Source organism: Coturnix japonica, chromosome 5 (genome assembly GCF_054131305.1).
Source record: "Coturnix japonica strain WE chromosome 5, WE-NBRP24, whole genome shotgun sequence".
Taxonomy (NCBI): Eukaryota; Metazoa; Chordata; class Aves; order Galliformes; family Phasianidae; genus Coturnix; species Coturnix japonica.
Window position 1 is genome coordinate 11,558,036 of NC_140667.1, and position 13,541 is coordinate 11,571,576.

General features: G+C 45.6%; 1 protein-coding gene across 1 annotated transcript in view; it reads right to left on the reverse strand.

The window, feature by feature from the left end:
- BDNF (brain derived neurotrophic factor) overlaps positions 1-10,856 on the reverse strand; it is a 49,914-nt gene extending 39,058 nt beyond the window's left edge. The window contains exons 1-2 of the mRNA XM_032445013.2: positions 10,829-10,856; positions 5,179-5,281 (exon numbers count right to left, since the gene is read on the reverse strand). The gene's annotated coding sequence lies outside the window, so the exon portion shown is untranslated. The remainder of the gene's footprint in view (positions 1-5,178; positions 5,282-10,828) is intronic.
- Positions 10,857-13,541: the final 2,685 nt, after the last annotated feature.

Genomic DNA, 13,541 nt, shown 5'->3' on the forward strand with positions numbered 1-13,541 from the left:
CCTATCAGCTTGAATGGGACTTCTCTGTAACAGCTGTGTATTTGAACCTGATTCAGTGTGATGGAGATGTGTTATTGTTAAGAACAAAATAGCTGTTGAAGGCACTATACACGGACTTAGCAGCCAGCACCAGGAATTAGGCATGTATCAAGACAAGAGTTACTGAGAATTAAGGTGGAATGCTGAAGAATTCCGTGTAAGAGTGACCCTTGACTTTGTTTCTGCATTTACGTGATGAACTTTTTCAAATGTAGCTGTGTTACCTTTAACTCCTTTGAGTAAAAATAAAAGGAAGAAGCGGGATAACAACGAAGGATGTTGGGAACAGGGAAACAGCAACGTAGGAGAAAAGCACTCTAAAGGATGGTAAAAAATAGAGATAGACTGTTAGAAGGCCACCACTGGATTAAGGGCAATTAGTAAGGCAATAACCTCCACCTAGGCTCCAATACTGAGTTAACAACAACAAATAAATGAATAATTAATAAATTTTTAAAAATCACACGAAAAAAAAAAAACAAAAACCAGTTCCCATACCAACTAGACTTGCAATTGACTGGGATATTTTTATCCTATCATTCTGTGACTAAAATGACAAACAAATTCTCCCATGAGATGGTATTCACAACAGTCAGGAAATAGTGTTAAAGTTGACCTAAATAAATAAAAGCTTTCCCTGCATAGGAATTCCTGCAAGGGTCCTTTAACACAAGGTCTTTTCAAAACATTCACTACAAAGTGCACAGAAGCCCCTGGGGGCAAATCACCTACCAGACACCATGGCCTCACCATCTCTGTTTGGCAAGGCTGGCAGCTTCAGAAACAGGTATTGGGGTGAGAACATAGAGGCCTCATCCTGCTGGTAGACCTGGCAGTCACAGCAGTGACATGTTTTCATAGAGGAAATATTATTTTGCAGAGTTATGTGCAGGTTTGAGCTCAGGGCTCTTGGCACACACAAAGCCTTGCGTACATTTGTTGTCTACTGGGGATTTGCATGATCATCTGTGCCTCACACGGTGCTGGTTACACCTGCTTAACTTTTTGATAGGGTTGTTCATTGCTGTTACTGAAAGCAGTTCCAAACTCAACATAGTACATCTCTTTAGATGCACTGTTTATTGAGGTGAATTATATCTTTTGTTCTTAATCATTGTGAGGTGACAGAGTTGGGGTTTGAACTCTTTCCAGAATCAAATGGCTCAAGGAAAGGGGCAAGCCTAAGGGAAGATCCTACGCAAGCTTAGTCAAGATTTTATTGCAAAAGCACCAAACCCAGCAGAGTTAAAAAACAGCTGGTAAAAATACTGCTACTACTTATATTTTCAATTTGCATCACACATTTGAGGTTGGTTTTGCTCACTTCGCAGCACTCTCCCTTTTGCTCCAGAGGGGATGACAAAACCAGCTCCTGCATTTCCAAGACTAAGAGCCAGACTGGTATAAAAGCACCATTATTTCCTTCGCCATCTCACCTTGGGGAACCACGGAGTCATTAAGGCCGGAGAAGATCACTAAGATCTCCAAGTCCAACTCCAGCCCATCCCCATCACACCCACTAACCATTTCCATGGTGTTGCATGTCCACATTTCTTGAACAGATCCATGGACATGGTGGCTCCACCACCCCCATGGACAGCCTGTTCCAATGCCTCACCACTCTGAGAAGTTTTTCCTTATATCCAACCTGAACTTCCCCTGGAAGTAAATTAAATACATTACCTCTCACCCTATCAGTTGTTTCCTAGCAAGAAAGGCTGATCACCACCTTGCTCTTTTCCATGTGCTCCAAGGGTTACACACAGTGCACATGCCAAGCCTTTGGGTGAGTGGATTTCATTGGGAATCTGTCCACTTCAGCCATTCAAGTCCTTTCATCCCCTCTACTAGAGCTGAATTAAATACAATCTATGCCTATTCCCTTCTACTTTCTTTTATGATGTGCTCTTCTAGTTTCACTGCTCCTCATAGGAGCTGAAGGTTTCGTTTGTGACTCTATAGTTGGAATAATACAAGTGTATAGTTGTTATTACAGAGTAAATGGACAGCCAGAGAATATCTAAGAAAACACTCAGCAGTGCTGAGGCATTCAGTCAAGATGGATGCTCACCAGTGTTGAGGCTCACCCCAAAAACTCCACAAAGTAATCTCCAGACAGAGATGCTACCTTAGTGGTGGTCAGCCCTTAAATGGGATCTAGGAGAGGTGGAGTCAAGCTTCACCCCTTCCAGGAGCACAGCAGAATTACCTTCACCTGTGCTCCTGCAGCTGACTCGTCTCTTTCCTCAGATGGTTAATCAGAGGTTCAGGCTGTGATCAACAGCTTCCCTTACTATGACCTAGGGAATGTTATTGAAGAAGTATATCCAGAAGTGTTCCTAACATTGAACAATGCACAAACTGCATGATTGCTTTTAGTGTCTCTCACTGAACACAAAGTATTTTAATAACCTGAAAGGCTCTTCAGTGAACAGTGCTGGATCTGCTCAATTTATAACATATTTAAATATTTTTACATTGGTACCCCAAGATTGAATTCCAATACTTTTCTTTTGTATTTCTGAGCATTTTAATATGCTTCTGGGAACACTTACCTTTTATGATGAAAACAATATTTCCTAACATAAAGCGGTGATTTCTGCTTAAGTGAAACCATATCTATCTTAGGGCAAAGGCTTTTGGTTCTAAATAACTGTTTAATGGTAAGGATCTTTCTTAACATCAGTGTCACAGGCTGCTATGTACTAGCTTTCTTGGAGAAACAAAGATAAAATGGAGAGCAACACAACATCAATAGTTAAGAATAAATACTTTGAAGCATGACTGCAAACTGAGATTTTCAGTAGAGACTGCTTAAATTGAGAAATATGAGAAAAATACAGATCTACTTGATTTAATGAACCTGTTTCTCTTGTATGGACTAGATCACATCCTGTTTTAGTTTAACAGTCTGATCATTGGTTGATGATCACACTGCTAAACGTAATTCCACAAAATGATGCAAATAATTTATGCGCGAGTCTGCATGCCATGCAGTCCTCATCAGTAAGAGCATCACATCCAGCCACGGTATTCAACACAAAGATCTCAGATCCTTCATAAATGTGAGCTAATCCTTATGGCTTTGAAGGACCTTTTCACGTCCCTCTTACAAAAAGAAAAACCAAAGCAGGGAGCATTTAAGCTGGCTGTAAATGATTGATTATTGCTACTCTGTATCTGAGCAGTTTACCAACAATAAGGTCAAGATCTGGCAGTCCCAACTCTTAAAAAAAAATAAATTAATAAATATAATGAATCTTTCCCCATACCCACTGGGTATGTTATTTTGACACTGGGAAAACATGCATGCAAAAGCATTTATGTCATAATCTCAAGCATATGTGCCCACTCCTGCTGCCTAGCTGTAAAGTACTGACAAGGAGCAATGATAAATTTGGGGGTAAAACAATTTTCATTGTTAACGTAAATCAAAAGATAAAGTAGAACATTGGCAGAGAGCAGCAATCAGATTTTCTAGCCTGCTTTAAGTCTTCTTGGGCTCACGGTGCTTTCCCTCAGGCTTTTATCTACCCATGGGTCACAGCGCAATTCCTGTGCCCTGTGCCCGCTCCCGCCCTCAGCTTTTCATCCATCAGCACTTGGGACAACAAGTGGGCCTGAAGAGCTGATGATCTATGCCAATGTTTTCCCATCTCTTATTGGTGACTCAGTTTTCTTTTTCTATCCCTTTTTTTTTTTTTTTTCCCTCTTTCCTTTGTGATGCAGCCTGTTTTCTAACGTGAAATTAACCCAGATACTACCAGGGAAAGGAGGTGTGAAGATTCAGATAACGACAATAAAAGTCACTCCAAATTATTTGTTAGGAACACTCCAGATTACTATCATCATTGTTAGTAATTTCAGTCTCTGAGGTGTGCTTGCTTACGTGAGATTGAACTGAAACTTGGCCTGAGGTTTCCCTGCCTTTCAGTGGGTCTGATTGCTCTCTGAAAGATACAATTGCTGTGAAGATGCTGTCTCTCATAATCTCACATTTATCTTATTCTCAGCTTTCTCACAAATCTTTCGACATGCCATGCTTAGGAGTAATCCTCAGTAAATCTAAAGTACGTGGCAGAACTCAGGAGGAAAAATCTGGGAGTGAAGTCTAGAAGGAAAACCTTAGGCTGAAAAACAAATGATTAATCGCAAGTACGTAGAAGAAAGTCATAGAATACCAGCACTTTTCAATTATTTAAACTTAATCAGCAGCATATAAGTCACCTGGTCCTATTTTGACACCTCCTTCACCACCCAGCCTCTTTCAAAAAATGTATTTTGGGTACTGGCCTAAAGAACAATCTCAAAGAGTGGAACAATGCAAGAAACAGCTATGGTAAGATGAAATGATTCAGAAGACAGTTGCCTTAAATGGGGTCTGAATAGCACAGGCTGAACCCTGAACTGCTCTAGATCAGTGGTTCTGTGGGGCTGAGCTATGCTGCACAGAGTGGGAGCTGTCTGCCCTGCCTTGGTCCTCCCTCTGACACAATGAAGGAAGCCACCTACAATAGCTCAAGCCATTCCAGCTATCACTTTTCTGTACTGATAATTTGATGGAGCTAACTAAATACTACCTTTTCTGCTTCATCTTTTATAGAAGGTTTTTACTGTGCAAAGTCACTACTAGAGCTTATTCCTCTCCACTTGTATTTACCAACACAAACAGCCCTGAAGTGCCAGCAGGTAACCTGTTGCTCTCAAGCCCAGAAGTACAGAGGGTCTGTGCTGACAGCCACGTGCAGCAGATGAACCTGGTGTCCTATCACCAGTCCTCCCTGACCCAACAGGTGTCATTTTGTACCATTTCTTAGCCTCGCTTGCTGCTTCATTGCTGCTTCCCAGGCACCTCCAGAAAGGAGTGGAGTGGGTGACAAGGTGCCCACTAGGGACAGTGGGAAATGCTGTGCTATTGGGTGTGACAGCAGCTGGGAAGAGATGGGGGCCACCAGAACACCTCAGGTGTGTGGAGACTGCAGGAGAGAGTAGTCATCTCCAGGTGCTGCCTACAGCTCAGAGCAAAATTCTTGGGAAGAGATTGAAATCAGAGCCTTGTGCTTGGATGGCAGCCCTTGAAATCCACTTCTCCTCCCAGAGCAGTTTAGGCAGGGGTGACATGAGCCTTTCCAGACTTACCTTATAGAAACATGGCCATGCTTAGAGGAGGAGAGGCAGGTGGGCCATGGCTTCTGTCACTCCTGTGTGCTCTTGCTGGTGCCAAGGATGCTGGGCTGTCCTGCTGCAGGGCAGAGGAGAGGCTGGGTTAGCACCTGCAGGAATGGCATGAGAGCTCCAGCTCTGAGGGTTGTGGTCGCACAAAACAGGAATACTGTGTGCTAGAGTAGAAGGCTGGGCAGCATCCTGGCCTGCTGCTTCCCAACCTTTCCAGACATGTACATGAATAATATGTACACACATACACATTGATGTGCATGTTAAGTCTGACTACAAAACAGAACAGAAATACAATGATATAAAGGATAAGAATCAGAGGTTACAGAATGGCTGATGGAATCATAGGGCCATTAAGGTTGGAGAAAACCACTAAGATCCCCAAGCCTAACTCCAACCCACCCTGACCATGCCCACTAATCATGTCCCTCAGTGTCACACCTCCATGGCTCCTGAATACCTCTAGTGACAGTGACTCCACACCACTATGGGCAGCCTGTTCTGATGCCTCACTACTCCTGAGAATATCCAACCTGAACCTTCCCTGGTGCAATTTGAAGCCATTACCCCTTGTCCTATCACCATCACCTTGGAGAAGAGACTGACATTCACCTCACTACAAACCTACTTTCAGGGAGTTGTAAAAAGCAATAGTCTTCCTGAGCCTTCTCCAGACTGAGCAACCCCAGTTCCCTCAGCTGCTTCTGATAGCAACACTACAGATGTGTTCTTGCTCAGCTCCCAGAGCTCTGTAAGTTGCAAAGGGCTATCTGAAACCTGTGTGCTGGAGAAGTGCTGGCAGGATTGCTACAACAAGAACATGGATGGAGCAGTTATTTAGCATGAGATGGAGTGAAAGACACCAGGAGTACTTCAAGTCTGTGTCATGCTCTTCTATGGATCTGATCCCTTCCTGAGTATGGCTCCTGCTGTGTTGTGGGGGTAAGTAAAGCTGCAAGAGCAGAACATGAAGCTCCTGGGAAGTATGTTTCCTCAACCCTAGCAGAACCAAAGCAACACCAGAACACTAAATCTGACAGCAACAGTTTCAAAACATTGCTGTTATTTCTCACATGTAATTTGCAGCTAGATTTGCAAAGGTCTTGTCACTTGGCTATTGAACTGCACATTACCCCTGAAAGCAGTTAAGTACTAAGCAGTAAGAATGCTTCTTTCTGTAAACCTAGAGCAGCGTGTGGTATAAGAGCCACCATAGCAAATCTCACCTCCACATTCTACATATACACAGCCTATGTGGGGATGCAGGTGTCAGCGAGAAGCAGGGGTATGCAATGCAAGCCTGGACATTCCAGGGTGACTCCCAACCCAACATCCATCAGCTCCCCCAACCCTACCTCCGAGAAGATAACAAGAGCTGCAGGAGCTCCTTACCTTGTGGAGGGGCCAGGTGGCTGAGGTCATTAACACCAGCACAAGATGCACCAGGCAGAGACAAGGGATCAAGCGCTTGTGCAGGTGAGCAGACTGACCGATTTGCACGGATATAACGCGATGGTTGTGCAACACTGTAGGTGATTTACATTCACTATCTGCAGATAGGACTGGAGCACGGTCTGCCTGTGGCGTGCTTGCATGCAGATGCACGCACGCCCTGGAGGGAGTGCGAAGTGGGGCCCTTGGATCTTTGTCAAGGCAGTGAATCAGCAGCAGAGCCACATACGGCATCGGGAGCTGCTCGCCAGCTGCTTGTTGGGTGGGCTGGGGCCTGTTGACTTGTCTGAGCAGAGACAGACCTTGGGGACACAGGAGCTAGAGGAGAACAAAAGCACGAGTCAAACTTCAGTGTCCGTTACCTTGACGTGTGGCTTGACGACAGTTTGCAAACCTGCGTGGGAGAACTAAGTGGAAAGCATCTATTTTTCTGTTGTGGAGGGATGCTGAGCTCAAAACAAGACTTATTCCATGAAACACAGAGTTCTGTCTTCTTTTTAGTCTTAATCCACCTCCTGCGACACACTCCTCTGCTCAGAACAGCATATACCTTCATAACATCTCTTTCATGCAGGGTAGCGTTGCTTTGGTACAGGACCAGGTTCAGGGAGGAAATTGGTTTCTGATACTCAGAGTGGCTGTGTAAATGAATGATGAATGAAGATGCAGGTGATCAGGGAAGCACAGGGAAGAAACTGATAAATAGAAGGGAGCACTGTGGAAAAAACCAAGGGGTTCTAAATTGCTTACACAAAACCTAGTAGTAATTTGCATGCTTAGTACTAGGTATTAATGGCATCTCTCTCTCCCTGCTGCACCAAAACGTGTTCTATATACACAAACAAAGGAAGGTGCCAACCACCCAAGCGTCTGTGTTGGTTTTGGAGAACCCCCACATTTGATTTCCAAGCTTAAAAGGAAAAAAGAAACCTGGAGCTGCGGAGATCATTGCTATTTCCTTCCAGAGCAATCCTGCATGTTTGACATCTTATCTATTGTTTATGTCAGGCAAACCCTGCCTGGACAACACGCAGAGTGGGCTGCAGCGGTAAGGTGGCAAGTGAATGCCTATGAGCTGCGGTGATTCATTGCTCAGAGGAGCTCTCGCTTTAATCACAGAGGACTGGCAGATGAGGGAGGCCATGAGGATTTATGACTTTGGGGCAGAGTGACAGCTGTCCCAGGTATCCCAGCTCCATGCTACAAATCAATGCCTTTATTAGAGGGTGACAGCAGTAGTGGCGAAGGTTCAGGCAGCCCACGGCCCTCTGAACAAAGTGCCACAAGAGAAAGCAAGCCTGCTTCATGCACAGAAAAATGAATCTGACATGAAAGCTTTGCAGTGTCCGATGGTGACATCCACAAGGTCATCTCTAGCAAAGGTAATCTCACCTCTCGCAGGGCTGGATACCCATTTTCATCACAGGCATTAAGAAGTGCAGCCCCTGCAACCTGCACGCTGTAAGCATTGGTACTCCAGGGAGCTTCCCCTGGCCTGCCAGCATCCTGAGGTTCCCACAGCACTTCACTGCTCTGCTTCCCAGCCCTGGCTACATCCCTTTGTCCCACCCTCTGCTTGTGTCCACATTATGCTGTGTGGAACAGCCCAGCACTGCCCCAGTGGCCGCACAGCAGCTGAGCCCTGTCTGGGAGTAGTCATCATACCAAAAGGAGCATTCCTTGAGAATGTACAGCCGGAAAGCACAACTAGAAATTAAAGGCTCTACAATCATGCACACAGTGGAAGAGTTTCCTTGTCTGCATGCCTCAGTTTCTAAACTCTCAAAGTGGAAACGCTGCCTCTGTGGGCTGTTTGTTCACACAATCAACACAAGGCTTAAGCTGGGTGTGAAGCACTAGTGCTGGCAGCAGCTCTAGCCTGCTGCAGTGGGAAGGTACTGAGGAAGGATGTCCCTGCGGGCTTTTCCAGCCCACAATGCACCAGCCAGAACTGCTCCAAGGACCAGGCCACATGGAGGCTGAGGTGGCCTGAGCACAAGTTAAGGCTGGTTGATGTGTCCATATCTGTAGCTGTTGTAGAAGATACAAGAACAGCCCAATAGTCTAATGGGGACAAAGAAAGAGCTCAGAGCTTTGCTTCCTGACCTCATAGCCTGCAGTTCTTCTACCAGAGCAAAGCCAAACTTTAGGTTGTGTTCACAAGCCATTGCTTGTTTTGTCATCACATAGCATTGTGAGAAACGTACACATCTAATTTAGAGATCATCTGTTGAGCTGAGCATTGTGCAGGACAAAAGCCACTTTGTGCCACCAAGGCAAATCCCAAACACTGTCTGCAGAGGAGGGGACTCAATACCAGATGGCAGTGGCCCACTAGGTCTTCACCAACCTCTTACTCAAAGGGTGCTCAGGACAAGGATTTCCAGCAGTGCCTTCCCCTTCTGCTTTCACTTCTACGGGAGGTCACTTCCACCTACCACATGAGCACCACAGAGCCTCAGTTCTTAGGGCATCACCAGAAGGATGCCACGTTCACTCACTGATAGAACAGATGAGCGCTGTCTTCCAAAACATCCATGTGGCTATAGTCAGCAATCAGAGAAGAAAAGCTAGAAGTATTTTGCCACTTATGGAACACAGATCACTACCAAAAAATACTTCAAGTTTCAACAGCAGCATGAAAACTATCCTCATCTTTTCCCAAAGATGTTTATCATTTTCTTCAGAGAAAGAAATCCTGTAGCGTTACCTCTGTATGCACAAGATGACTGTGTACGCAGCTAGTTCCTGCACTCTATATGGTTCCAGCTGAAAGTTCACAGAAGACAAAAGGATGACTGAGCATTGCAAAGAAAGGAAGGAGTGCTTGATGCTGCAGGGGCACCACTGGTGACATGGTGGGCCCGAGGGAAGCTCTGCAGCACACAAAGAAGCCAGCAGCTCTGCTGATGGAGACCCCCCTGCCAGTGTTTCAACACTGGAGGGCTGTGAATAAGCAGCTTCAGGAAACAACACGTTCCAAGACCTGACACGAGAGTATTTCTAACATTTCAGTAACCTGGGAGTCAGACATTTTTTTCAGCTTTGGTCACTATTTCAGTAACATACTTCAGATGTTTTGCTTCGCCTCTTAACTCCAGAGCCAGCACACAGCATAACCAGACACTTGCAATATGCATCATCACGGACAGACACCAGTAGAGTGCTGCATGTACAATGGAAAAAATGCAGTGGTGACAAATACACATCTATATATACACGCACTCATATTGACATTCAGGTGGGCATGCACAGCTGGGGTTTTCAAGGCTGACATGTTATTTACTCTTCTCCTGGCCTCAGAACACTTTCCCTGGAATTCAAAATTGGTGTTTCAGATGAGCCTGGAGCAGGGAATTCACTGACCGTGAGGCAACTCTGACAGCCTGCAGCTCACCCGGTTCCCAGCTGACACAAAGCAAACACCACCTCCATCTACAGGCCAACGTACTTGACCTTCACATCTCCTAGATAAATGCTCAAATAACAAGGAAGGGAAGAGCAGAGAGGATTCAGGGAGAAAACAGTCCATGCAGAGCTCTGTTGAGCTGCCTTGTCCCTACACCCTGGCATGGGGGTGATCTAGAGAGATTCTTGATGAATTGCATGTCAACTGTAAGAGCTTGCTCTGTCCTCACCAGCACATAAAGCAGCCCTGAAGATTCCAGCAGCTGAAGCCATGCCACCCACCAGGGAGAAGAGTACAGCCATCCTACCTGTCTGGCCAGCGTGGAGCCTCAACACCGAGCATAGCTCACAGCCATTTAATTTGTGCAAAACCCTGGCTAGGAAGCAGCAGCTAGTGCCTGGCGCACCGCGAGTTACTTGGCTGTAGGCTGGCAAGCACACCTGTACCTAGGGCTCCCAAATGCCCTGCACACAGCTCTCCCCCCCCCCATCAGGCAGCATCCCTCACAGCATGGAGAGAGACTGAGGGTTGAGGAAGCATGGTGTTCTTAACTGAAAAACTTAATCATAAAACAGCTGGGAAGGAAGTCAGATTAACATGGGGTTCCATTTGTAGGCATGCAAATACTACTGTAATTTGATTAATCTTTTTTCCCCTTTCAATCATCGCCCATCATGTAGGGCACAAAGTGGAAATGGTTTTGGTCTTCCTTCATTAGCTGCATTAATTTTTAATCAAGAGCCATTCTCTTACCATGACAACCAAGGAGATGGATGGATTTGATTCCAACTTCATTCAAGCATCCTCTGACTGAGCTTTGAGTAGTTTGTATTGGCTGGGAATAAAATACAAAACAATTTGTCAAATGTGCTCTCCACTCAGAGTATTTGTGCACCTTTGCTTACAGGCTCCCCCCCACCACCCTTAAAGAGAACTCTCACTAGTTGCTCTGATCCCCGTGCTGCTCACAGTGGATAAGTACAGAGCAAGCTGCATTGAGCCCCATGTGTTAGTCACCATGGCAGTGTGTAGCTTCCTTGCCTGAGGTATAAATCTTCCACAGGTCACACCTGTGGCCAATAAGGCCTGAGGGAAGGAGCAGTAGGAAAGCAGGTCATTAACTGAGCAAACACAAAATGATGCCACACGGAAACACTTGGCAGAGACACAGCCACACTCTCCTGCTTTCCAGTGCCACAGGCAGCAGGGACACTGCCTTCATGCTCCAGCTCCATGGGCAAGACACTGCTACAGCCTAACGCGGCCATTGCAGAAATGTAGGCTCACACTGTCATGGCTCAGGGCCACTGCTGTTTAATTTGAGTTTTTGGGGCTGAAGGGAGTTGCCTGACAGCAGGGCAAGGCATGGGGCCGACCGGCGAGTGCCAGTCTCGCCACCTCCCTCCTCCTCTTCCTCGTGGCAGACGCTGGCTGAGCTCTGCAGGAGCAGGGACACACGACTGAGCGAGGCTGTGTGCGGGACCGGCCCCCATGACTGGGGCTAAATGAAACACTTCACCGTCTGGCATATCACTCCGTTTCCCACGGATGGCACAAATAGTCACTGTGCGATGTACAAACACCGGGGATCTATTATTGGCACCTTTCCTTTGCTTGCCATAGTGACGTCCAACCCAAACGCAAGTGTTAATGCCCTTATAAGGCTCCTAGCACAAATTTAAATTCTTTATCCTTTGGCCGATGATACAAACTGCAATCTCAGTAGCATACGGCATGGGGAGGTGGGAGATTTTCTTGGCTCTGTGGTGAGGGAGAGAAATTAAAAAGGAGCCTACAATGCTGAGTCACTGTGACAAATAACTTACTATGGCATACATTCAGGGTTTAGCAAAGAGGCAGCTGAGAGTGAGTCAGTGACTGACTAGTGCCTCCTAGATTTTCCTCCTTGGGAAAGATTCAATCTAATGTAAAGAAGAGATGGCAAAAGTATTTCTCAGTGTTACCATTACCAAGCTGCTATCACTAATTATACACGTGGCTAAAACTATCAAATTCCATTGTGTAATACATGCCTTCTGTCTGGTATATAACATTGCCCATTATGGAGCATTACAAGTACTGGTTTTGAGATACGGAAAACTTGGCCAAACTTCAAGTGTTTGGCAGTGTCAATTCAAGCACCTCCCGTCTTTTGGTTGCTCAGCTTCACAGTCTTCTCCGCATCCTATTTAGCACTTCGGTTGAGCAGTCTGTAGCACCATTTACACCAAAATAGATAGTTCTGTGATCAAAAAAGGCTTTCCAAGTGCAAAATGGATGCAGTTTTGTGGAAAAACGTGTAAGAAGGTCACAGTCCATCAAAACACCTAGTCCCAGTAAAGTCAAATTTGCATGTGCTGAATCACAGCCAAAGCTATTCTTGTGTCGTTCTGGTTGTGATGTTTCTTTCCCCTTCTCCTTCTGCTCAGGCAGACAAGTTCTTGCCCAGCACCCCAAATCTGGGAAGAGAGCAAGAAAGCAGGTCTGCATAATGTCCCCTCCCCTGACCCCATGTCCCATACCTGCCCATTAGAGAGCAGAAACAATAGAAACAGTTTCCCTGCCAGGATGGGGCTGTTAGCAGCTTTTCAGCTATCTGTACACGCGCCCCCCCCCCCCCACCCTTTCCCTTCCCTTCCCTTCCCTTCCCTTCCCTTCCCTCTTAAAAAGCAGTTCTGTCACCAAAGAGCCAGGGGCTGCAGAGAGGGCTGCTTTAGTCAGTATCTCCATTTGTGCCTTGTTTCTCCTGTACAGAGAGGTATCGCTGAGTAAGCCCTGAAATTCCTCAGATACTATGCTAATTCATACATGATGGGGAAAGAATATAACTGCTCCTAAGCAGACCACAACCAGGTGGAAGGAATTTCCTATCATCCTCTTCCACCTGAGCCACAGGGTTCAGCCTGGCAATGGGAACATCTTGCCTAAAGTAATTCCGTTTGGGATGCTGCAGTCAGGCCATCCCTTCTGAGCACAAATAAAGGCAGAGATTAATCCATCGTTTACTCAAAATGTTAATTAGTGAGTGAATTATACTCATACTGTTCCCATCTGAGGACTGGCTGCTGAAGAAGTGTAATTAGATATTTATATCTGTTGTCTAACTTGTATGAACTCCAGTGGTCCAGTTGCTCACGAATGAGTTCATAAGGCCGGTCAATTATTTTTACATGATGCTTTTGTTTGTTTCTTAAACAAAAATGTCTTTCCCATCTCCCAAAACAAAGCTTTTCTTGAAAAATAGTGATATCATCAACAATTTCACTGTCTTTTTTTAGCTGAGTTCATCTCTTTCCAACACTGTGAGACAAAGGGCTCCCTTATTTCCACCATAGCCCTACTAAATGCATTACAAACCCCACAAGGAGAGCCCCCAGCATGCCCCAGAACTGCCACGTGATCCTAGGCAAGAGGGTATGGCTGAGATCCCCAAAGTCTTAAGGAAGATTTAGCTTTAAAGATCACA